At 40.0% G+C, this 24,760-nt stretch overlaps 1 long non-coding RNA gene across 1 annotated transcript; it reads right to left on the bottom strand.

Annotated features, from left to right (window-relative positions):
* Nucleotides 1-120: 120 nt before the first annotated feature.
* On the bottom strand, nucleotides 121-17,709 carry LOC140001537 (uncharacterized). Its single transcript, XR_011806809.1, has 2 exons — nucleotides 6,273-17,709; nucleotides 121-2,644 (listed from the first exon to the last, which is right to left on the bottom strand). It is a non-coding gene; the product is annotated as an uncharacterized lncRNA (long non-coding RNA).
* Between the last annotated feature and the right edge of the window lie 7,051 nt (nucleotides 17,710-24,760).

Here is a 24,760-nt window from a genome sequence, read left to right as displayed (position 1 = left end):
AAACCTTTCTCAGGAAAGAGATATATCAACACATCATGTAGATGACATGTTAAAATTTTCAACTGTCAACACATCTGACTACCAGTTGTGAGAAACACTCCGTAGCCAATAAGGCGAGGATCTCAGTAGAGTAGTAATTTATTCGCGATTGCAATGGCGGGCGCCCCACAAGCAGGAGAGAGCGCATCTACTAGTTCCAAAACACAGTTTATATACCTTTTGATGGCAGGACCCTCCCGTGTTTCCCCACTGAGTGGGTAATCCAGGTTCACAATCTATCTGATGCTTCACAAACAATGCATGGCCTTCAGTTGCCGGCCTACTAAATTTCAATTTTCTTTTGACATTTTTACTGCTTGAAGTGGTAATGTTTCTTCACTTATCTGACTTGACTTGACACTGTGATTTTCACCTAATTGTCCTAAGGAGTCTGGTTGTCTGCATTTTACAAGGTCGCCTGCTAAACTTTCTTATCACTGTAAGCATATCTCAGTACCACATTCCCTCCTTCTAAACAATGTAACTCTGCAAAAACAACATTTCTATTCCCACAATTCCCCCCTTTTCTTTTTTTTTTTATAAATTGTTGATTTTTGCAAAACCTTTCTCTAAGGTGTAATTTGGTAGATTTCTTCTTCTTCTTTGCTTTCTTTGCTTTCCATCTCCTCATTATCTCCTTATCTGAGTAAGGTGGTAGCTCCATGGTCATTTGTTTCGATAGTGTGGTTTCAGTTAACAACTGTACTAGTCCTCTTACACAGGGGATAATGCAGCAATCAATGGCTGTCAAAACTCCTACAACTACGGTCAAGGATGTAAATATGCCTACTTTTTCTGCCAATTCACAGGCAAGGGTGGTAAGCCCTTGCAATGCTCTTGTTACTGAGCCATCTGGGACACTATTGTTGGGTATAAGAGTGCAACAATGGTTGCTCAGTATTGCACACACAAACACACCTCCTTCTTCTGCGAGCATCATATCTAATGCTATCCTGTTTTCCCAAGCCATTTTGCTGATGGCATCTAGTTGTTCAGTGATTCCTCTCATCGCATCCTTGGTATAATTGATGAATCTCTGCTGATTATAATAGAAATAATTAATCCAATCCACATTTTTATTGATTGTTACCCACCAGAACAGTGATTCAAACCCTGCAGCAATTTGATTTCTGGCTTTATGTTCATCTGGAACTCCTCTAGGTACCCCAATAGAATCTATGTATACTCTATCATCAAATGATATTCCTAAGCCTCTTTTACTTCTTCTGGGTATTTGTGATGTTTCTCTTTCAAATGCCAGGGTGGAGGGTATAGCTAATTGAACAAGTGCACAAGTGCCTTCCCAATTAGATGATAGGGTGGACCGTAAGATCTTCCCTCCACCGTACCACCAGAGATCTGCCCTGGGGATCTCTAGTCTTGAGCAGTTTCCCATCAAGTCCTTGGTAGCACAAGGCAAATTCTCCCAGATGCCAGGTAGCACTCACACCCTGCCGTGAGAGGCAAGCTGTATGGCTACCTATAGCTGTAGAGAATGCAGGGGGAACCGTGATATTGTTATCATGCAAGGAACAGCAAAGAGAGACTTACAGGCCTCATTTCCCCAGGCAGTCTTTTCTTGGTACAATGCAGTCATACATCGCATCCCTTGGGAGTCTTCGGTCCACCCCCATGGGAAGGGCACTATCTGGGCAATCAGTCATCCCGAGGCACAAGCATAGCAGTTGCTACGGTTGAGACTCTGGACAGTATATTTGACCCATTCTATCCAGGCATTCACATCCCCATACCCTGTTTGAATCTCAAATGTTTGAACTGCCACATTTCAGAGGGCCTCCTGTTTTCTCTCCTGTTTTCTCCTTGAGTTTCTCCCTTTCTCTGATGGCAATAGAGGATTGTTTCCATACAGCTATTCTCAATCTGGCTGTTGGGTCTCTCCCAGTTATTTGTTCTCTCTGCTCAATTGTCGTTGGGCATTTAAATCTCCACAAGCTAACACCTCACAAACATCAAACGTGACAGATTGTGGTACATAACCCTCTGTCACAGTCACCCATATTTTGATGGGGTATCCCGTTTTTGCTATTATTTGGTCATGCCTTTTCCAAGTTGCCAATTGACCGAGGCCTTCTCTGAGGCCTAGAATCACTAAAAACAAAATTAGTAATCTATTTTTCTCTGTCATTATTTTTAAACCTTAGGTTTCCAAATAATTATTGATACAAAAAATAAGATGTACACTACTACTATAACAACCCCCCCTTGGGAGCACTGCAGTTCGCTATAGGTCTGTTCTTTCTCTCAATCACAAGTCACAGTCGTTAGTTACCTGTGAAAATAAAAGGTTAGTAAGCTCTTATCCTGCTCAGAGTCCACTATGAGATTTTTCTCTTCAATTTCAACTTCCAACAAGTCTTTTGTAGGAACAGCTTCCCAGGTACTAGCGTCGAGGATGCCTTCACTCGACTATAGTGAGTCCAACCTTTTTCCGCAGTTCTTACGGCTGTTTCAGTGGTTAGTAATTGTCCTTCCCATTCAGGCCGGAGTTGACTCTTTCCAGGTGCAAATCAGGACCAGGTTTCCTGGGTGATGGTGGTGAATGGGGAATTCCAAAGGAGGGGTTTGAGCCAACAACCCACAGGTCCTGAGAGATAACAAAGAAGAGGACAAGCCCAGAATACAGTTCTTAAGAAAACTCTCTTGTTTTGAATTGTGGTATCTCATCCCTTCTGCCCAGATAGGGCAATCTGAACAGCATCTCATATGGTGAAATTCCAATATCCTTTCTTGGTGCTGTTTAAACCTGTAGGAGTAAGCATTTTACCCAAGAAAGTTGGGTTTCTAACACTGGTTTAGTTAATTGCTTCTTTAATGTCTGATTCATTCGCTCCACCTTCCCAGAAGAGGAGGGGTGCCAGGGGCTGTGAAAATCCCACTCAATCTCTAAGGCCTGCTTTAACCCTTGCAGTAAAGCTTACACCCATCTAGTCACGTGGTCAATTAGGACAAACAAGTAACTCAGTAAAGTTTACCTGTATACTTTGGAAAGGTAAAACCCCTGGCTCCTGTCCCCCTCTAGATTGGTTACAGAAGACCTTTTTATTTACCTTTTGACATATAGTACATCCTCTACATATGTGCTTCCCCAAAGTGTATATTCCTACACAGACATACTTTCTTAGCACAACATCACACATTGCTTGCACCTCCCAATGACTCTTCTGATGTAAAACAGTTAATATTTGCCTCATTATCACTTTATTCAGCATTTCTCTCCCATCAGGGAGTATCGATTTTCCTTCAGACTTCATGGCTCCTGATTCCTTAAAAAAATCTTTCTTCTAAAACTTTTTAGTTCTTTCTTAATTTTCAACAATTCCTGAATCCTCTCTGCATTTATTCTGTTTTCCTTCAGACATTAGATGCCTTAAATACCTGACTTCTCTTTCTCCATATTGTAATTTATTTTTCAATACTCCCAAGCCCTACTTTCCCAGAAAGTTGAATAGCTTGTTAGTAGCTTTCTTCACAACTCTTTTCTCCTGTCCTGACAATAGAAAACAATCCACATATTTGTTAACATTAATACCTCCTTGGGAGGTTGTAATTGCTCCAAAATCTTTTTTTTTTTTTTTTAGAACTTACCCAAATAGATAGGTGGCCCTGTAAACCCCTGAGGTAAAATTGTCCACCTGTATTGTTGCTTCCACCCCTATTTCAGGGTCTTTCCAGTCAGAGGTGAATATGTTTGCTCTCAGGGCCAGAGAGCACTCCATTAATAACACTGTTATTCCAGTCTAATGATTTACTATTTGAATGCCCAATTTAATCATCAAATCCCTTCCCAACAAGTTAGTCCCTGCCTTGGGTACATGCAATAATTACCCAGTGATCATTTTATCCCCTAGTCTCAGCTTGGTATCCCCCAAAAGTGGCCCCTTCTGCCCCCATCACTTTTTAGGGTTTCATTAGTTAATTTAATCCCTGATACTTTACAAGTCAGTAATGACCTAGCTGTTCCCCAGTGTATTGGGTTTGATGGCAAGGTTCGGGGGCTGTGAGTGGGGAGGTGGGAAACTGCAGTGGCAGCCCCCGTGAGAAAAACCCAGAAGCCTCCCCGTGGCAGATAAGGGACAATTTCATCTGGCCCCAAAGGGGCCCACTGCTGCCCAGAGCCAAGCCATGAGCAATACAGTCCGTGCCTCTGTGAGAGCACATCCACGAAAACAAACAAAGAAACAAACAAAAACCTGCTGCTCAACAGCAGTTGGGAGAGCGAGAAACCCCCCCGCAGACACCTAAGTCAGTGCAGAAGGAGGGGGAGCAGGTGCTCCAGGCGCTGGAGCCGAAGCCCCCCTGCGGCCGCTGGAGAGGCCCATGGTGGAGCAGGCTGTTCCCCCCCACCGTCCCCCTCCCCGATGTTTGGGAAACTGACCAAACACCACAGCAAATATGCAAATATACCAAAACTTCTAGACTGTTACTTAGATAATACCTACATCACCTTTCCCTGCTCATTCAACTTCAAACAGCTCTGTCAAATGCTACATACCACACCTTTAACACCTTCAGTAACCTTTTTAACACTTCTTTCTATCTTTCTTTTTATAGCCTGTACTTTCACCACAGTCTCAGTCAAGGGCCAACTTAATTCCATTCCTTTCTCCCTCCAGGATGCTAAAACAACATATCAGTATACCACATTTCATCCCATTTTCCTTCTTTCCTCCTTCTTCCACTCTGGATATTCCTATTCGAAGTGGCCAGCCTGGCCACACTTAAAACATCTTATCAAAGCCTGTCCCTGCTAGGACTCAGGCCACAACACAGGCAGCCTTCTTTGCCTGCCATTCCTTCATCTCTCTTCCTCTCCTTTCCATCCTGGCCCTGACTCCCCCTGAAGATTTGATTCCTCTTTCTCCAACCCTCTGCCTCACTACCCGCTGCACTGTCAATACCATTAGTTTCACTCTCTTTTTTTTTTTTTTTTCCTTCTTATCTCCCCTCCGGACACACACCTCCAGGGCCTCCCGCAGGAGGGTCCCCCAGTGACTGTTCACTATATCCCCCCACCTTCTGAAGCATTTTCTGTGTATTTTGCCAGGCTTTAATCACACAATGACCTTTCAAGGGCCCTTAGGATACCGGGTCCTTGGGACTCATCCCCGAGTACTTTCTCATTCTGACCCCAAGTCTCTCATATGATTTCTGTGTTGCACACTATTATTATTCCAGCCAGGATTGGGAAGTGGGTATTTCTGCCCTGCCGGTATTACCCCTGGTCCTGGAGGATGAGCTCTTTCCCATTCTTGTATAGCAGCTCTCCTCCTGATCATTCCCATTTCTTTCCCTGTAAACAACATACTTATAGACATAATTCCCTCCCCCAAGAGTATAAATCAGGTCCTAGGAACTGGTCTAATTGTTCAACTAGGCTGTTGGGGTCCTCGAATAAAGACTTCCTCTCCTTCTTAAAAGTCCTAACCTCTCTGCTGGTAAGGAGGAGGGGGTAGTTCACCTAAGAGGATATACAGTTAGTGTTAGTACTGTTAGTATCAGGGAAGGCAAAATTCTCAACATATCTTCTACGTTGTTCTAATTCTTGCCAGAGCCTAGACTACGATCCTTCTTTAGGGACAGTGTTAATTACAGTCCCTGGAGTGACTGCTGCTGCCACCAGTTCAATATTAAGATTATAGGGAGCATAACTTGGCTCCTTCTCTGAAAAAGGAATCTTATTGTTTACACATAAATTTAAAGCCTGAATTTTCATCAGACCCGTATTTTGGCCAAAATACTGCTGTTTCCTTAATTGGTTCTTTTGTCCAGACTGATACACAATATTTAACCTTTTTTTAATTCTTTTTCTTTTACAATCCCTCTAATTTTGGGATTATGTTTCCAATTTCTTATCATTCTTCAGGAAGAACTATTAGTAGGCACTCCCCCAGGGATATCTCCCTGTCCCCTGGAACTCATATTTCCCATTTTTCCTAACCCTCACCAGTATGTGCTACAGAAATTTCCCTTCTGCAGAACCAACCACACACCAACGTACTGAAAAATGGGGGTGTACCGCCAAGCACTTCCCCATGCAAGCGTTACCACACACCTATGAGTTTACCAGATTCCCTGGTGTACTTCCAAGCACTTCCCCGTGCAAGGATTACCGTACATCAGATTCCCCTGGTGTAGTGCCAGCACTTCCTCGTGCAAGGGCTTACCATACACCAGATCACCCGACCCCCAAGGCAATACTTAATATTTCTTACCTTGGTCTGTGCACAGAGTTACTGGATCGATTCTTAAAATCCCAGAGTGCCTACCTTCTTCCTTTCCCCACTACTTCACGGATCCTGCCTCTTTAACCAGTCTCGGGCCCTCTGTCAGCTTTCCACAGAACCGCCACCGTCGATGCACAGGACCGCTGAAATCAGCGGGGCATGCCTTCCTGCTGCTGCAGCGGTGGGGCTCCCCAGTAGGTGACTGGATCCCGGACAAGCCCCCAAATTGTGAGAAACACTCCGTACCCAATAACTTAGGCTCAGGCGAGGATCTCAGTGAAGTAGTAATTTATTCGCGATTGCAATGGCGGGCGCCCCACAAGCAGGAGAGAGCGCATCTACTAGTTCCAAAACACAGTTTATATACCTTTTGATGGCAGGACCCTCCCCTGTTTCCCCACTGAGTGGGTAATCCAGGTTCACAATCTATCTGATGCTTCACAAACAATGCATGGCCTTCAGTTGCCGGCCTGCTAAATTTCAAATTTCTTTTGACATTTTTACTGCTTGAAGTGGTAATGTTTCTTCACTTATCTGACTTGACTTGACACTGTGATTTTCACCTAATTGTCCTAAGGAGTCTGGTTGTCTGCATTTTACAAGGTCGCCTGCTAAACTTTCTTATCACTGTAAGCATATCTCAGTACCATATTCCCTCCTTCTAAACAATGTAACTCTGCAAAAACAACATTTCTATTCCCACACAGTTAACTCCTGGTAAATTAATATATAAAAAGACACTTCTACTACGTTCAGTGTGGCTAGAATTTTATCAGATGGAATGGCAATGACATCAGCCAATTTTAAAATCATCCTTTAAACTTAGTCAGAACAGGTTTTGGAGAAAGGGAGTTTTGACCAGTAACAACATTTAGTTAAGACACTATTATGAACAGAAAATAGCAGACACTCAGGAAATAGAAGTAAAACATTCCTCTTCCCTACCACCTCCCCAAGCCTTTTGCAAACCAAAATCTTTACTTGCAGATCTGGCTTTGTTTGGCATGCATTTGATCATATAGCAAACTCGACTTTAAGCCCAGGAGAGCATAAGGTTCCCCAAGAAATAAAGTGGCTTAACAGCACAATAAAAGGTGGTTTTTTTGTTGTTTTTTTTTTTTGGTTGTTTTTTTTTTTTAAGTAAGAAGGTAAGAAAGGCCACATCATGCTGAGCTCTGAACCAAACGTCTACTCAGGGAGAGAGCTAATGCACAACATGATGAAACAAGAAGTTGCTCATGACACAACAAGCTCAAAACTGAGTTATGTGGAATCCTAACATGCCAGTCAGATGAAAAAAATAAATTGTAGCACAGAAAAATATAAGAAAACATCATTTAAAAGATTATTTTTAGGGTCTTTTAGATGTGGAACAGTCTTACTAACAAAGAACAATTGGCTCATCTTGAATCACTTTAAAATTGATTTAACAAAGATTCTATTGGCAGGGGGAAAGACATGGTGATCCAAAGGGTCTTTTCTGTTTCTAATTACCATGACCTCACCTGGACATGCCCAAAAACTTTTAGAGAGGAATGTGTGTTAACACTTATATGAGGACATAGGTCCCTGGGGAGATGAATGCATAATTGCTCCAGCAAAGATCATCTAATTGTCAGGAAAGAAAAGTTATTGTACACAGAGCCAGGATTAGTCCAGTTGGGTATTTAGGTTTATTTATTTTATTTTATTTTATTTTATTTTATTTTATTTTATTTTATTTTATTTTATTTTATTTTATTTTATTTTATTTTATTTTATTTTATTTTATTTTATTTTATTTTTTAATTACCATCAGCAGTCTCCCAGTGTAATCCAGTAATCCAGGTGATTGATATCAGTTTTATCTTCCTAATTACTAATGGATTCTGTGATTCTGTGATATGCACATATCACAGATAGTTTTATCTTCCTAATTACTAATTACTTGTTCTGGAGAACAAGTCCTACAAGGACCGGCTGAGGGAGCTCAGCTTGTTCAGCCTGGAGAAGAGGAGGCTCAGGGGCAACCTTATTGTTCTCTACAGGTACCTTAAAGGAGGCTGTAGCGAGGTGGGGGTTGGTCTGTTCTCCCACGTGCCTGGTGACAGGATGAGGGGGAATGGGCTAAAGTTGCGTCAGGGGAGTTTTAAGTTGGATATTAGGAAGAACTTCTTTACTGAAAGGGTTGTTAGGCATTGGAACAGGCGGCCCAGGAAAGTGGTTGAGTCACCATCCCTGGAGGTCTTTAAAAGACGTTTAGATGTAGAATTTAGTGATATGGTTTAGTGGAGGACTTGTTAATGTTAGGTCAGAGGTTGGACTCGATGATCTTGAGGTCTCTTCCAACCTAAAAATTCTGTGATTCTGTAATGAACCTCACAAATTTCAGATCAACTGTTTTTTTTTTTTTTTTTTTTTTTTATTATATCATTACTAGATAAAAGTTCATTTTAGAAAGAAATTTTAACGTTTCAGATATTATCTTCACTGAGCATACTTGTCACCCTCCCACCCCCCCAAAAAAAAATATATATCAATGGCTGTAGTAATAATTAGGGCAGACTGAACTCTTATTGTTAACGTTACTTAAAAAAAATATAAAGTAGCATGAGAATATTTATATGCTTTCTTCTGAAAAGCTTTTAGTTTAAAAAAGTTTTTGGAAAAAATATTTGGAAAAATATTTCAATTTTTGCTTAATTCTCAAATAATAAACATTTTTTTTTAAATATCAAAATTGTAACCAGAAGTTTTCAGAAACATTATATTTAAGCTTTTTGTTTACAGTTTTCTCTTTGACAAGCACAAAAATGTCATGACATTAAAATCAAACATCAAACCACATCCACTAAGCATTTCCTGAGAGGGAAAAGGGAATTACTGCAAATTTACTGTTTTATTTTCAATAATAAGAAAGTAGAACTGCTTTGTTTGAATAGTATGTTCTGAGTACCTGTCAGAGAAAACATTACCAAGTACTAACGTGTTGATAGTTGACCATTAGATACAGTCTTCCTATATTAAGAGCTTATTATATAATCACCATAAACCTCCATGGTTAAACCAAAAACAAAGGATTAACATAAAAATTGGCATGTGAGGATACAACCATGTCCAATTGTATGCAAACTACACTGCTGCCTTTTAGTACCTGAAGCAAAGACCCGGTAATAATGTGAAGAACAGAGTTTAAAAGAAAGGCTGGAAGCCCTCCAGTTCTAAAAACAGGGAAAAGTTTTGCAGTTTAAAAGACTTTCCCACTCCCAAAACTGGCCACCACCATCAAGGTGGCATTTAGCTGTAAAACTTGCATAGACAGAGGACTGAAAAAAACATAACTGTGTATATAAGCCTCTGGCTCTTGGTATAGGTTGTGTCAGTCTTGAAGACAAATATCTGGAAAAAAAAAGTTTATGGTTTGGAATTTTTCTAACATTAAAATGATACAGGAAAATCATCCTACTATGTTATGTATGGTGATGAGATTTTTTTTGTCACTACTAACATTCAAATTACATTAAAGATATGATGGGGAAACGCTGTATTATTTGAAAGATCAGGGTATGAACTTTCACTCAATCTCTGAGAAAGGTGGGGATTTATTATTATTACTTTGTTACTGTCTTGAAATTAGCCTTAACAAGAGCTATTTTTGAAAGTGAAACATGAACAGGAAATGCTTATGTAGCAAGCCAGGGTTTCCTAGGCCACTGCTCCTCAGACAGGCTCTTTTATGTTCTAAAAAACACTTAAAAACATATATTACTATTTCAGTAAAGGTGCAAAACACTGAGAGTTGCACTGCAATGCCTCTCAATAAGGCTGAACCAAACCTGTGGGGAGATGTGTTTGCAGCTGAAACACAAGCATGACATTCCCCATTACAGCAGCAGAAACGGCACCCTATGCCCTTGGCACCCCACAGAAGAAACACAGCCCTCTGGAGGAGCCTTGTTTCTGTGCCTCAGGTCACTCCTTACCAAGAGGGCGAGTAAAGGAAATGGGCTGCAATCAGAGGCCTGCCAAACTGTGCTCTTTTAGGGTCACTAACCTACTTTGCAGCACCTCTTTTCCCAGCTATGCAGCCCAGGTAGGGGTGTTGCCCATAGGAGTGCAATAGATGGAATAAATTGTTCCTTTGCTCTCTTTTCCGTAGGACACTGCTCAGCCTGTACGTGTTTTTTTAAAAAAAAAAAAATATATATATATATATTAAAGTGACCATGTCTACATGCTGTAGAGACTTCATGCATACACCCATGTAGACAAACTCTAAAAATCACCATTCACATGTATATGATCCCTACAGACTGTGTTTCCTTACAAGCAATGCTCTTAGAAGACTTAGCTAGGTTGTGTTTCTTGACAATAGCAGTCTGGTTAGACTGCACAAGATAGACACGTATCAGCAAGGAATTTAAGTATGAAACCCACCTTTAACTCATTGCATATGCATGTTTTCACTTTACTCCCTTGATAAATTGGGAACTGTAAGATTTGAAAGGAACTGGCACAAAATAAACCAAGGAATAGAATTATGCTTTTCATAAAATTATTTAGGTTGGACAAGACCTGTAAGATCAGCAGGTCCAACCTTTGACCTAGCACTGCTGAGTTTACCACTAAAGCATGTCCCTAAGCACCACATCTACATGTCTTTTGAAGATCTCCAGGGATGGTGACTCTACCACTTCCCTGGGCAGCCTGTTCCAATGCCTCACAACCCTTTCAGTGAAGAAATTTTTCCTAGTATCCAACTTAAACTTCCCGTGGCACAACTTGAGGCCATTTCCTCTTGTCCTATTGCTTGTTGTCTGGGAGAAGAGACAGAACCCCCACCCCACTACAACTTCCTTTCAGGTAGAGAGCAGTAAGGTCCTTGAGCCTCCTTTTCTCTAGAAGAAACAGTTCCAGTTCCCTCAGACACTCTTCATAGGACTTGTTTTCTAGACCCTTCACCAGTTTTGTAGCCCTTCTTTGGGCATGCTCCAACACCTTGATGTCCTTCTCACAGAGAGCAGCCCAAAAGTGAACACAGTACTCAAGGTGCGGCCTCACCAGAGCAGAGTGCAGGGGGACAATCACTTCCCTAGCCCTGCTGGCCACACTATTTCTAATACAAGCCAGGATGCTGTTGGTCTTGTAGGCCACCTGAACACACTGCTGGCTCATATTCAGCTGTCCATCAATCAATATCCTCCAGCTCCCTTTCTGCTGGGCAACTTTCCAGCCACTCTTCCCCCAGCAAGTAGCACTGCACAGGGTTGTCATGCCCAAAGTGCAGGACCTAGCACTTGGCCTTGTTGAACTTCATACAGTTGGCCTTGACCTATCAGTCTGGCCTACCCAGATCTGTCTGCAGAGCCTTCCTATCCTCAAGCAGATCAACACTCATGACAAACTTGCTGTCATCTGCAGACTTACTGAGGGTGCACTCAATCCTCCTGTCCAGATCATTGATAAAGATATTACAGAGAACTGACCCCAATACTGAGCCCTGGGGGACACCAGTTGTGACCAGCCTCCAACTGGATTTAACTTTCTTTGCTGCAACTCTTTTGGCCTGGCCACCCTGACAGTTATTTACCCAAAGCATACACCAAGCCATGAGCAGTCAGTTTCTCCAGGAAAAAACAAACAAACAAACAAACAAACAAAAAACACCTGTGAGAAACAGTATCAAAAGCTTTACAAATATCTGGGTAGACAACATCTACAGCCTTTCCCTCATCCACTAAGAGTATCACCTTGTCACAGAAATTTTGTTTTTCTTTCTCAAGCAGGACTGTGTGGTTAGTTTGGAATGACAGCTTAATGAATGCAAGATGAAAATAAACGTTTTTTCTGTGCCCATTATAAAAACTCTCATGGGTGAAAAATTTCAATTTGTACACTTTTTCTGAGATGCTTAGGATATAAGAGTTTTTCCTATCACCATGACTTTCAGAGGGTCACTCCTCTACGCAGAGATGGTGTGCACCTGTTCCCAAATGCGTAACATAGCTTTACCCATGTCCTCAATTAAGATAAAGTGCACGCTGGATTAAAAGTGTTGTTCCGCAGTGATCCTACAAAGCCTACAAGTATCTTAATTAAGGTCGACACTACTACTATTTAAGAACTGTGAGAAACCTTGACTGTTCGGCAATATATTTCCAAGAGAGAATTTTCTTCATCTCAGAAACGAATCATTCAAAAAACTAAAATGAAAAGAGAGACAAAAATAAAATTAAAAACAAAACAAAACAAAACACTACACACTGGCATCTGCCTAAATGTATGTTGAAAACAAATTATGACTTGGCACTTTGCAAAGTATAAATCTAGCAAGTGTTTTGGAAGCTGGGGTTTTACGTGTTGTTTTTGTGTGTGCCACTGCATTCCTCTGCACCTGTCTTATACTGCACACATTTGGAATTTTTCTGTATTCTTTATAACTTCAAAGACAGGAACATAAACATCTCTGCTTTTCCTGAGATGACTGTCAGTATGTATGTGTATGCATCACTGAAACTTCCTAGACTCCTGTGCTGTTTTCCCATGCCAGACACCACTGTGTGCCTTCCTGAACAGCAGGCATTTTTTCAATAGCAACTTAACAGCTGCTAAGGGAGAGTAGGTCAGTCTCTAAGACAGGATGCCAAAAGGACAGGAATTGAATGGTGCTGTTTAGCAATGAGGCACTATGCAAATCAAGAATTCAGTGTGGTCCCCAGCGAAATAGTTCATGAGCCTGAAGTATACGATAAACCTGCAACTAAAGCATTCCTAGGCAACTGCGATAACAATGTGTCACATTCCTGAGGACTCAAAACAAAAGCTGCAAGAGTCCCTGCAAAGCAGTGCTCCCTTAAACATCTGTGCTCTCAAGGAAAATGAAAGATTATTGCAAGTTTTGTTACCTCTTTCCATTTTCTGAAAACAAAACAGGCAAGTTAGGGATTTTGAGAGGGACTAACCTAACCCTAAATCAAATTATAGCAGAAAGATTCTTTAACTGGTTAAAAAAAATATGCAGAAAACACTCATGCTTTCACAGTGTATTGAAAATAATGTAAATGTCAAAATAAGGAGGTGGCAAATAAGTTGTTTTGCTGTATATTACAAATAACTACTTCTCTGGATGTAGTGTTAACCACCAGCTGTGAAGATTAAACCCATCCCTTCAAATTTGGTTTCTTACCCTTTATATTTAGGCATTGTACTGCCTTTTGTAGATAAGTAGTCCCTTCACTGTTGCTTATAAATTGAGTACAAAACAGCCCAATATACTTACTGTTTTTTTTATTATTCGCCATTGTTCAGTGACTAGTCTGCAAACAAACAGATCATGAAATGGCTGCAGCAAGTATTTATTTGTTGTTAATTATTTATTCTGGCACACTGGATAAGTACCACAGGCTGCAGGAGAGGAGGGGGAAGGAATGGGAGACCAAAACAAAACACCCTTGCTAGTGTGGTAGACAAAATTCTAGCATTCATGTATGAAATACGGGCGGCAGCATGAGATTTAACAGAAGCACAGTGCACAGTGTCCTTCTGGGAACTGAGGAAGGAAAGATCAAGAGCATTCCAGAATTCATAAAGCAATTACATTGCACTTCTGTGAATCAGAACAATCTTACTACCTCACCTTGTTTTCAATCAGTGCTGGAAGCAGCAAACCTCAAGCTTATTTTTCAGATCTGAAGCACTCAAGAGCTCATTTGTTTCTTTGTTCCAGATATTCCTGCCAGTAGCAATGTAAATAACAGATCTTTGTTGTGTTGCTTTGTAAAAATTCTTTGATATTAAAGATTTTTCCATAGCAGAGTGTCACAGCACAACTCACAACACACCACAGTGGGGTGGAAGGCTTTCCTGCCAATACCTGAAGCCAAAGATGATTAGGTGAATTGTAATAGTTAACCACCACTGAATTATTATTATTATTATTATTATTATTATTATTATTATTATTATTATTAATAATAATAATAATAATAATAATAATAATAATAATAATAATAATAATAATAATAATAATAATAATAATAATAATAATAATAATAATAATAATAATAATATCAAGAACAGAAAAAAAATACATGGAAAAAAAAGCATCAGAATTACTCCTTTCCAGGTAGAAAAGCTGTGTACCAAAAATTAAAGTGCCTGGAAAACCACCAAGACTGAGCCATCTGTATCAAGACTGTCTCTCTCACATGCAACCCTGAGAACTAGGACAGCCACTAAGCAAAACTAAGGTGAACACTGCCTTCTTGCTTCTCAAAGGCATCCAGAATTCATACATTGAGTGTGAAACACATCTACATGGAAAAGAAAAAAAAAACAAAAAAACTACAAAAATCTTCTGTGAAAGAAGCTGCTGTGCAAAGGCATAACACCACTGGACCACAAAATCAAAGCTTAAATACAGGTGGGAGTCTCCTATACACCAGTTTCCATTTCTGGCACTGTTTCTTAATGCATATTTTTGCCTGGCTATGCCATTTGTGGGTATTGTACTGCTGTTTATGCAGAGCTATATTTCCAACTCTAACTGCATGACAGATCTCTCAAAGACCTCACAGGACACTGTTTAGACCATCATATTAAAAAAATAAATAAATTAAGATTAACAGTCATTGTCATTTTGCAAGGATTGAAAATTATCTTCAAGCACTCCAGCAGCTTCTAATTAAGAACTCGCTAAGTGTCAACATGATCAGATAAAGTGATTAAAAGCTATTTAGCACGCACAATTTGCCTGCATAACTGTCTCCTGAAGAAACACCCAAAGGTTGCCATTACTTTTACTTTGTTTTCAGAAGAGCATACAAAATAATCTGCCCTTTGTTTCATCAGTAATCCATATACTAACAGAGCTTTCTCCATTTCATCTGTCCCCAGTCTGTGAGTCTGAAGAAAGGCAGAGTCATAGAAATAAACATTAGTTGTAATGCCTCCCACTCACTGCCATGGACTAATTCCTTCCCTTCCTCTCATATGTCTGTTCACAGAGGCATGCTCACTGACAAAGCTGTCCATCCCATTGACAGGTAAGAGTACTAGATGTTTTGAGAACTTGAGATATTTTGCATCCCCTTTCTTTTTTTCCCTACTACTAGAGAACACAGTCCTTGTGAGTACCTGAGCTGTGCAAGGATAAGGTATTATCTAGAAGCCCTGGTCACTTTCCCTCTGTCCCATGCCAACTCGAAATCACCTGGGAAGTTAGCTGCTTTTCCAATCAAATCCATGGAAAACTCTTCCACACACACTGGAGAAGAATATGAATTCTTTGGTTTGGATTTGTATCCTGAGTTTTCCCAAGCATTCAGAGTTGCTCAGACTTAATTTTCCAGTTCAGGCACGTTAGCAGAGAGTAATACATTTGGGAAAAGCAAGAATAGCACTTTAGAACAGTGATACAAAGCCTGCAAACAACAACATAAAATCAGTATTCTCTGCAGGCACCGCTTATAGCTGAATGTATGTATTCATCACAAACCTATTATAGGCTTGACTCTTGGTTTCAACTTCCTCACACTCAAACAACTCCTACACAATTTACTTGATTATTCTTTCCTTCCTAACCTCCCCAGCCACTGCCTTCCTGGATGCATGCCAATTACGTTACTGCTTAAAGGTGAAAAACAAAATCTAGCCTAGGAACTCACTCTGGTAAAGTCTATCCTAACATGATTAATTTAAGAGAAGCAAAATGGCCAAGCAGGGCCAGTAGCCCCAGTATGGCACAGAAAGCCGTGTGCACCTCCATTCATTCCACTTGCAGCAATAGTGCTCTAAGTCCTGCCAGTACAGAGAGCTAAACACACTTAGAACTGTGATTAATTTCCAGGCAAGTAACTAAGGATGTTGCCACAGGTGTGCTATGGAATGAAAAGGGAAGAACTTGAAAACGAAAGGGAAGTAAGACATTCAATCAGAAGCAATGCTTCCCTCCCATATAGCCCCAACACATAGCTAAAGGTTTTCTCCATTTCTACTTTTTGTGAAACAATCTGACTAGGCATCTAGCTTGCCTAGGGGTAACCTACTGCTCCTGTAAAAACCACCTGCAAAGTAAAGCTGAATAACAAAGCACTGATTGTTTATATCAACTGGAGACAAGCTCCCCCCAATAATCATCTCTCTGCAAAAATTTCAGTGTCACAATTTCACTTTTTCCTTTTCAACTTACAAGATCAATGTCTTGCTGCTTTGTTTTAGTATTATATAAGAAAATAAGAAGCCATTATATGGAATTGAATTAGCCTTCATTCAAAACATGTTTTGCAAAAGGTTTGATTTATTCAGTGCCAGCCAGAGACAGTTAACTTATTTATGAGTGTTGGATCTATTGTCTAGGTTTAATTAGCTAATTATTAGACTTCCCATTTCTGTTATTGCTGGTCCTTAATACTTCTTGTAATATGATGTGTTTAGGAATGTTTTCCAAAGAAAGCAGAAGACATTTGCATTCATTCTAATTGTTCGGGAAATTAAAACTTGCCTTTTTTCCAGCTAATTAGCTAAAAGACCTTGCTTCTAACTCCCAGAAATAACCTGTAACATCTTTCTCTCCCCTTAAATAACCAACCATTCATTTACTTCTTTTCAAAGTCTTACATCACTCAGCAACTTTTTCCACAGAATTTCCTCTCACTAGTTGCCCATTTGCCCATAAGAAAACATATCCTAATGGCTGCACTAAAGTTTGTTCTCCAGATACCAGCATAGCACATTACTGTTGATGGCTGAAGCCACTTTTGGAGGAAGAGAAGTGCATTTGCATTTCATGATGCAAAGGGGTATAGGACTGTGAATGTGTAATATACCACCATATTGCAGTCATAAACAGTAGAGAGTGTGTACGATCATAAACAGTAGAGAGAACTGTGTATATGGACCTTCTTACTTCAGAATTTCTTTTTCACCTTTATTCCATATTGTGGAAAACATCTATAGGAAGCCAAGCATTATATATCTTATTTTGAAAGCCCCTCTGCTTTTTGAAGTACTTGAGATTGGACCCATCTATATGCAATTTGATTGCGCTATGACAAGAGGAATGATTTAAAAACAAAATTGACCCTTTCTTTTGCCATTGGATCAACACACCCATAAAATGTACAGCAACAAAGAATTACGGGTGAAAAGAATTTACTAAAGTATGCCTTGCTTTTACAGCTGCTTCAGCAAAACATGGAGTGGTTATTTACAAAAATAAGTGGCATGAAACAGCTATCCAATATTTTTCGATGAAAATAAGAGGATGTTTAAAATAACAGTAATTCTCCTGAAAGACCTAACATTATTATTCATACAGTACCAAGACACAGAATATTCACTCTACCCATAAATCAGACATCACAGAAAACAGCAGTAGGACTTCGTGTTTTCCTTTTCTACCACTTCAGACCCTCTCTGATACCACTACCCTAATGAAATGATGAACACTTACAGGAAGAAAACTGCTCTACTCCCAAATCCATTCAATCCTTGTCATCTTTTAGAACATGGCAATAGCTTGTTACAGTGACATTTGCGACATTTGCAATGTGAACAGTCATCTGCAAAGAATGAAATCATAAATATATTTCAAGATATATCCTGGATTTATTACAAAGTTTCAAAATTCTGTTGACTGTCTTCCTTGTTTTTCTTCCTTTTTTTTTTTTTTTTTTTTTTTTTGATGTCTTTTGGCTTAGAAAAACATCCTAGAAATCTTACAACATGCAGTTGGTCAAAAGTGTATTTAAGACACTGAATATTCTCTAATCAAAGCTGTGGTAATGCTCATCTAGCTAAAGAATAACCCCAGTTCTCAGATTAAAAAACAAAACTACATCAATACATCTTTTCTCCTTTCTCCACTCCAACACAGTTTTATCATGGCAGGAAAGCAAATGAACAACAAAATATTGTAAAGTAGACACCCTTGCAAAAATTCCACATCTCTTCATCTTGAATCTCCCTACCGTTTCTTAGCAGATTGTTTCTTGGTAATCTGGGAAAGGCAAAGAGATTTTTATTTTTATTTTTAAACTATTTTATGCCTGCCTGATTCTCCCTGCTCCTAAAAGCCATTAACCATCTTCTCTGTATTGATGTCCTCTTGCATGGCATAAATCAGTTATCACTTTTTTTTTTGTTGTTGTTTACAGCTGAAAGGAGCCAGACACTTTCAGTCAGACAGCTACAGCATGTGTTTAGAACATGGATTAGGCTACCAGACAGCAAATACACAGTACTGCTGTCCAGAGCTAACAATCCTGCTTTTCCCTAGTATATTAGTATTTTTTCCTTGAATTCACAATTTTTATAAACTTTTAAAAGTTGTTTTTAAGCTACTTAGCTTTGGTCTCAAACTACATACAGGAAAAGTTCACTTTCCATAGACCACTTAAAGAATCTAGCCAAACGCAGCCAAAAGTGCAAAGGAATATTTGTCAGTGTCTATGCATAGCATCACATTTGTAATACCAACTGTCCCAGGCAATTAAAGACAAGTCATTCTGGATATTTTGAGGAAAGCTCCATTGGAACTGTCAGAAGCACTGCCAATAGCAGCTGTAATTTCATGTCAGAATACAAATCAAAGAATCACCATATAAATAAAAGAATCACTATAATTTTAAAATGGAAAGCCAGAGAGAAACCTTCGACAGGAATTAAAAGCAATTTGGAAGAAAGTTACCTTCACTGAAAGAGAGACTAATATTCAACAGAGGTGCCAACAAACATACAACATGAATATGACCTGGCAGATAGTGGAGATTTAGAAACCCATAAAAGCCTGTTAAGAGCAATTAATTAGAATTGTGTGTTGCGAGACCAGTACTGATGAGGAATTATGCCCTCACTCCAGCTTATATTACCTTAGTAAGTATGCATATGAGACAGTGCATGCCTAGAGCAGTTATTACGTACGTGTATACCTCAGCTGACTACAGTAATGAAAGAAACACATTCCATATTTTTAGTTGATATCATACTCACTGTAACAAGTGAGTTACAGAATGACAGCAGAACCAGACGGGAATAGAGACCAGCGCAGGTAAATTACAGCCTTTCTCCAGAGTGCTGCTGCAATAGCCACAACAACCTGTGAATGACAAGGCAATAGAGTGACACCTATTAGTGGATTGAAAGTACTGAGAAGCAAGCTACTCATAAAGCTATTCACACCTAAAGCTTAGATCAGCCTTTTAGGACCCTGTGCTGTTTATAAACGAGCAGAGACTATGCAAGCACTGCGGAGATTTTAGAGTATTTACTGCCAGGGAAAGGAACAAAACTAACATCCAATTCACTTTTAGCAGGGCTCTTTTACACAATGTTCTAGATGCAAAAGGTATGACCTTCCAATCCCGTCCCCCAAATGATGCATGCTCTTATGGTCTTGAGACATACATAAGCTCTCAGCCATCACTTCCATGTAACAGTAACAACAGTCCAAGCAATCTGACCATGCCCCTCTTAAATTGCACGTTTGTGAAACTGACCCTGGGAAGAGAAATTTCCTGACAATTACAGAAGAGTAGCTGAAAAGATCAGATGATATAACCTGTTTTTTACCCATCTATTATTCAGAGGAAGTAATAGGGCAAATAGTGTTACAATCACTAATAGTTTCACAGTTTCACATACGTGCAGCACCATTTGCTTCTGCTCTTTTTTTCCTTTTTTTTTTTTTTTTTTTTTTTTTCCCCATTGGTCTATTACATATTCAGTCCTAAATACTTAATTTAGGTGTATAGTGAAATCAGTAGGTTGTATCTTTATCAGCCAAGGGAGACCAATGTCAAACACTTTGAGGAAGATCTGCCAAACTGAAGCCTGAAGAAGCCGAATGCTAGGCTGCATCTTGCAGACTTTCAGGTTAAAATTTCTAATAGCCACTTTACCAAACAGCAAAGATACTCTCTGAAGACTCAAATACTGGTGTTCATAGTAGGATGGGGCTCAATGTTTAACTGACTCTGAGACTTCACTAGCAGAGACTAGTTCCTTCTCTCATGTGGACTTCCAAAGTTGGAGGCAACAATGTCTTAATCAGCTATACTTGCATATTTTCATCCAGATCACAGTGCTGATCAGTACTGGGTTTTCAGAGGGGAAACACTGGACTGTTTGGTCTCAGAAGGAAGGTGTCTATCAGTACTCATTCCTCTTGCAATTTCAGAATTCAGTCTGACCCTAGGTAAGGACATGTTATACAATCAGATTAAATGTTTGGTGTTGTTTTTTTGAATGAGAGTTATTTCTTTGAAATTCACAGCTCCACAAATTTCAAGATCAAAACTGGAAAGGTTTGAACACAGAAGTGTTGGGAGAGTCGTTGACTAAGTTAGTGTTTTGTCAGGAGAAACAACAGCCTATCATGCAATTTAATAAATGTTTGCTTTACCCTTTTTGTTTAATTATTGGAGTAATTGATCTCACCCTTACAGTTTATTTGAAGTACCTTTCAGACACATGATCAAACCGCTACATTGTATGTGCTCAGAGGGCCCTCAAAGACAAACACATTCAACTATTACACTACAAGCTTACTAGAAAAGTCACCCCTCAGACTTATGATAAAGAGCAGAATATTACTCTTATTATCAATAAAAAATTACAACAGGGACTCAGCATTTATTTTTTCAACTGGAATTTTCCACAGGGTATCTTGATATTTACAGTTGAGATGTAACAGATTTTTCCCTCCTCAAATAATTAGTTGGATGACTTCAGTTATCAGAGTGTGTTGGGTCTGTCTGAGCTGGAGTCACCTTTTCCCTGCAGCAGCCCGCACAGTGCTGTGCTCTGCACTCGTAGCTGGAACAGCACTGATATCACTCCAGTGTTGTGTCTATTGCTGCGTAGTGCTGGCACAGCATCAGGACTCCTAAGCCCCCAAGAGCCAGCAGGCTGGGGGTGGGCAAGTGATGGGGAGGGGACATTGCCGGGGCAGCTGACCTAAACCAACCAAAGGGATATTCCATAACACCTGATGTCACACTCAGCAATAAAAGGGGGGGCTCTCGTGGGGGAGGGGGCTGTTCCTCCTGAACAACCACTACGCGTTTGAGGCCCTGCTTCCCAGGACGTGGCCGAACACCGCTCGCTGATGGGAAGTAGAGAATAATTTTTTTCTCTCTCTCTGTGCTTCCGCGCGGACTGATTGTTTCTTTTGTATCTGTTTCTCCTTCCCATTCCCTTTCCCTTTAATTAAACCTTTCTCATCTCAAACCTCGAGTTCTCTGTGTTGTATTTTCTCCCCCTCCTTCTGAGGAGAGGGGGAGTGAGAGAGCGGTTGTGGTGGAGCTTGGCTGCCCACCTGAGTAAAACCACCACACAGAGGCACTCCAAAGACTGAAAAGTTAAGTTTAACCTGGTTAGAAAAAAAAATAAATAAAATCAGAAATCTGGAAGTCTTTTAATATTAACCTACTTGAAATCTGTACTCAGGTGCTGACAAAGTTAAACTTAGTGATCAAAAAATGGAGTTCACATTGAATTGCTAGTGACCTCCAAAGACTGAAGCTATTCCTTTCCTCCATTTCATTACAGAATAACACATTTTCACAAAATCAATAAAAATGGCATAAGCGAACTCGTTGGCTACGTTTGATAATACTGTATTAACACTTCTCAACCAAAATATAAATTGTCAGACATTGAAAAAAATGCAAAAGATGCTATCTTTATTGTGATAGTGCCAGAAAATTTCAAAGACAACAGGGATTCAAGTCCCAGTGTTTGATAAAAAGCCCCTTCATCATTAGGTCACCTACTGTCCATCCTTCTGCTCCAAAATAATGTTGGATTTCCCTAAGGTTCTGCAACACTGCATGTTCAAGACAGCATGTTCATCTGAAACCAACCTCCCGAAGTGAACACCCAGTCTGGAAAATATAAAGTAGTAAAATTTATCAAATCCAAGGCATGCTATGAACTGAATGGTTCAAAATGTGTATTTCTAAGAGGAGATGAGGTAGAGCCAGGTTTAAAGTCAAATCTTAAATATGGAAACAAGCAGCTCAACCCTGTGCATAATCATAATTATTGTTTATGTGCCTGTTTAGGCACATAGGTGAAAGTATGTTTTATAAAAGCTTGTACTAGGAATTTCAGGCATTTTTCTTTTCCATTGTAATTACTCGTGTAGTTGAAGTTCACTGAAGGACAGTTTGGAAGATTCCCTGTGGGAGATAATGTCCTGTAAGACAGCCAACCTGCAAAATAGGTCCTGCAAACATTCTGGGGGAATTGATAGGTTACTCTCACCTTTGATTCCAATGTTGTTTTGACTGATCTGGTTGCTTACAAGGCTGATCTTCATAAGTTAGGTCAGTCAGTCAGGATATTCGTTGATCTGGATCTCCTGTCAGCAAAGAAACTACCATGACAAACACAAGGTTAGTCTCTTTAATATCTTTATCGTTGATCTGAATGAGGGGATCGAATGCACCCTCAGTAAGTTTGCAGACGACACCAAGTTAGGTTGTGTGTGTCGATCTGCTCAAGAGTAGGAAGGCTCTGCAGGAGGATCTGGATAGGCTGGACCCATGGGCTGAGGCTAACTGTACAAAGTTCAACAAGGCCAAGTGCCAGGTCCTGCACCTGGGGCGCAATAACCCCAGGCAGAACTACAGGCTGGGAGATGAGTGGTTGGAAAACTGCCTGGCAGAGAAGGACCTGGGAGTATTGGTTGATACTCAGCTGAATATGAGCCAGCAGCGTGCTCAGGTGGCCAAGAAGGCCAAGAGCATCCTGGCTTGTACAAGAAACAGTGTGGCCAGTAGGGCTAGGGAAGTGATTGTCCCCCTGTACTCAGCTCTGGTGAGGCTGCACTTGGAGTACTGTGTTCAGTTTTGGGCTCCTCACTACAAGAGGGACATGGAGGTGCTCAAGAGAGTCCAGAGAAAGGCAACAAAGCTGGTGAGGGGTCTGGAGAACAAGTCTTATGAGAAGCAGCTGAGGGAGCTGGGGTTGTTTAGTCTGGAGAAGAGGAGGCTCTCTACAGGTACCTTGGAGGAGGCTGTAGCGAGGTGGGTGTTGGTCTATTCTCCCACGTGCCTGGTGACAGGATGAGGGGGAAAGGGCTAAAATTGCACCAGGGGAGGTTTAGGTTGGATATTAGGAAGAACTTTACTGAAGGGGTTGTTGGGCATTGGAATAGGCTGCCCAGGGAAGCGGTTTAGTCACCATCCCTGGAGGCTTATAAGACATTTAGATACAGAGCTCAGTGATACAGTTCAGTGGAGGACTTGTTAGTGTTAGTTAAGCGGTTGGACTGGGTGGTCTTGGAGGTCTCTTCCAACCTAGATGATTCTGTCATTCTGTGTGATTCTTAGTTCTGACTTGCATTAGTGATTAGTGCATCACAGATGACAAAACCCATCACTTTAGTAAGTTACTTAAAAAGTCCCAGCTTATCACTGTCTATAAAGGCAGAGTTAGAGCTGCATCACATGGAAAGAAAGAAAGTGGATCAGAAAAGGCAGATGCTTTAATAAGTTGAATAGAAGCGAAGTCTTAAGGAGTGATTCATTTTTTCTCCTGTTTGTTGCCACCTCTCACTTTTATAGGCAAAAGGATTTTTGTCCTGGATTCCAAAACCAACCCATTACTACTACATTCCTTTATATATAAAATAAAATCCATTCCTTCTAGTCATATAAGAAGTGATTTAATATTCACATAATTGCTTTGGTCTGCATTTTCATACCTGCTCATGTAGCTTTTATTTTGAAAGCATTTGTGTTATACAGTACAATGCTAAATCTCAAGCACAGTACCAACCATAAATAATGCTTTGAGCAATGGACATTGTAAAGAAAGATATATATTGAGAGAAAAAAGATGCAGACATTGTTTCTCTTCACCATTAGGCTTCAAGTGCTAAGACTTCTTGCCTTTGTAAACATAATACTCAGAAACAGCATTAAAACAACAGATGATGAGGATTATTGTTTTGGTCATTATCTGGAAGTGCAGTACGGGAGTAAAATGGGAAAGAAGGTAGGAAGAAAAGAAAGCATGCACAGACCAAGATCACCATCTAGTGACAGAACTTATACTTTGCAGAAGGTATACTTGAATAAGTTTCTGACTTGGAGAAACAAGCCATCCAATTCTTTTAGAGTAATAACCCTCTAATTTAAGGACTATGTCTTTCTTTAGGAGTAGCAAAAAATTCAGAGCAGATGATCTGGTGCAGCGAGGTACTTAATATGTTGTTTATTCTCTCTGTTTTAAAAACAAAGTAAAAATATCTTTCCTTGAATTTTAATTTCTTTGAATTTGAAAGATATCTACACTTCTATGGGTAGAATGATAAACTTACCTTGCAGAAAGGAAAAACAATTAGAAAACATCCTTTTCAGATTAAGCTTTTGCTCTTTTCTTATTGCACTACCTTTTATTCCCCTAGTCCTGGCTCCTTCCTTTTCACACATTACAAAGGTTTTTCACCCACATTCAGCAGGTCTGTCATGTCACTGTCCAGCAGACCT

This window comes from Anas platyrhynchos, chromosome 2, assembly GCF_047663525.1.
Source record: "Anas platyrhynchos isolate ZD024472 breed Pekin duck chromosome 2, IASCAAS_PekinDuck_T2T, whole genome shotgun sequence".
In the NCBI taxonomy this organism is placed as follows: Eukaryota; Metazoa; Chordata; class Aves; order Anseriformes; family Anatidae; genus Anas; species Anas platyrhynchos.
The sequence above is the reverse complement of the archived record's forward strand: the minus strand, read 5'-3'. Positions and strand labels throughout refer to the sequence as shown.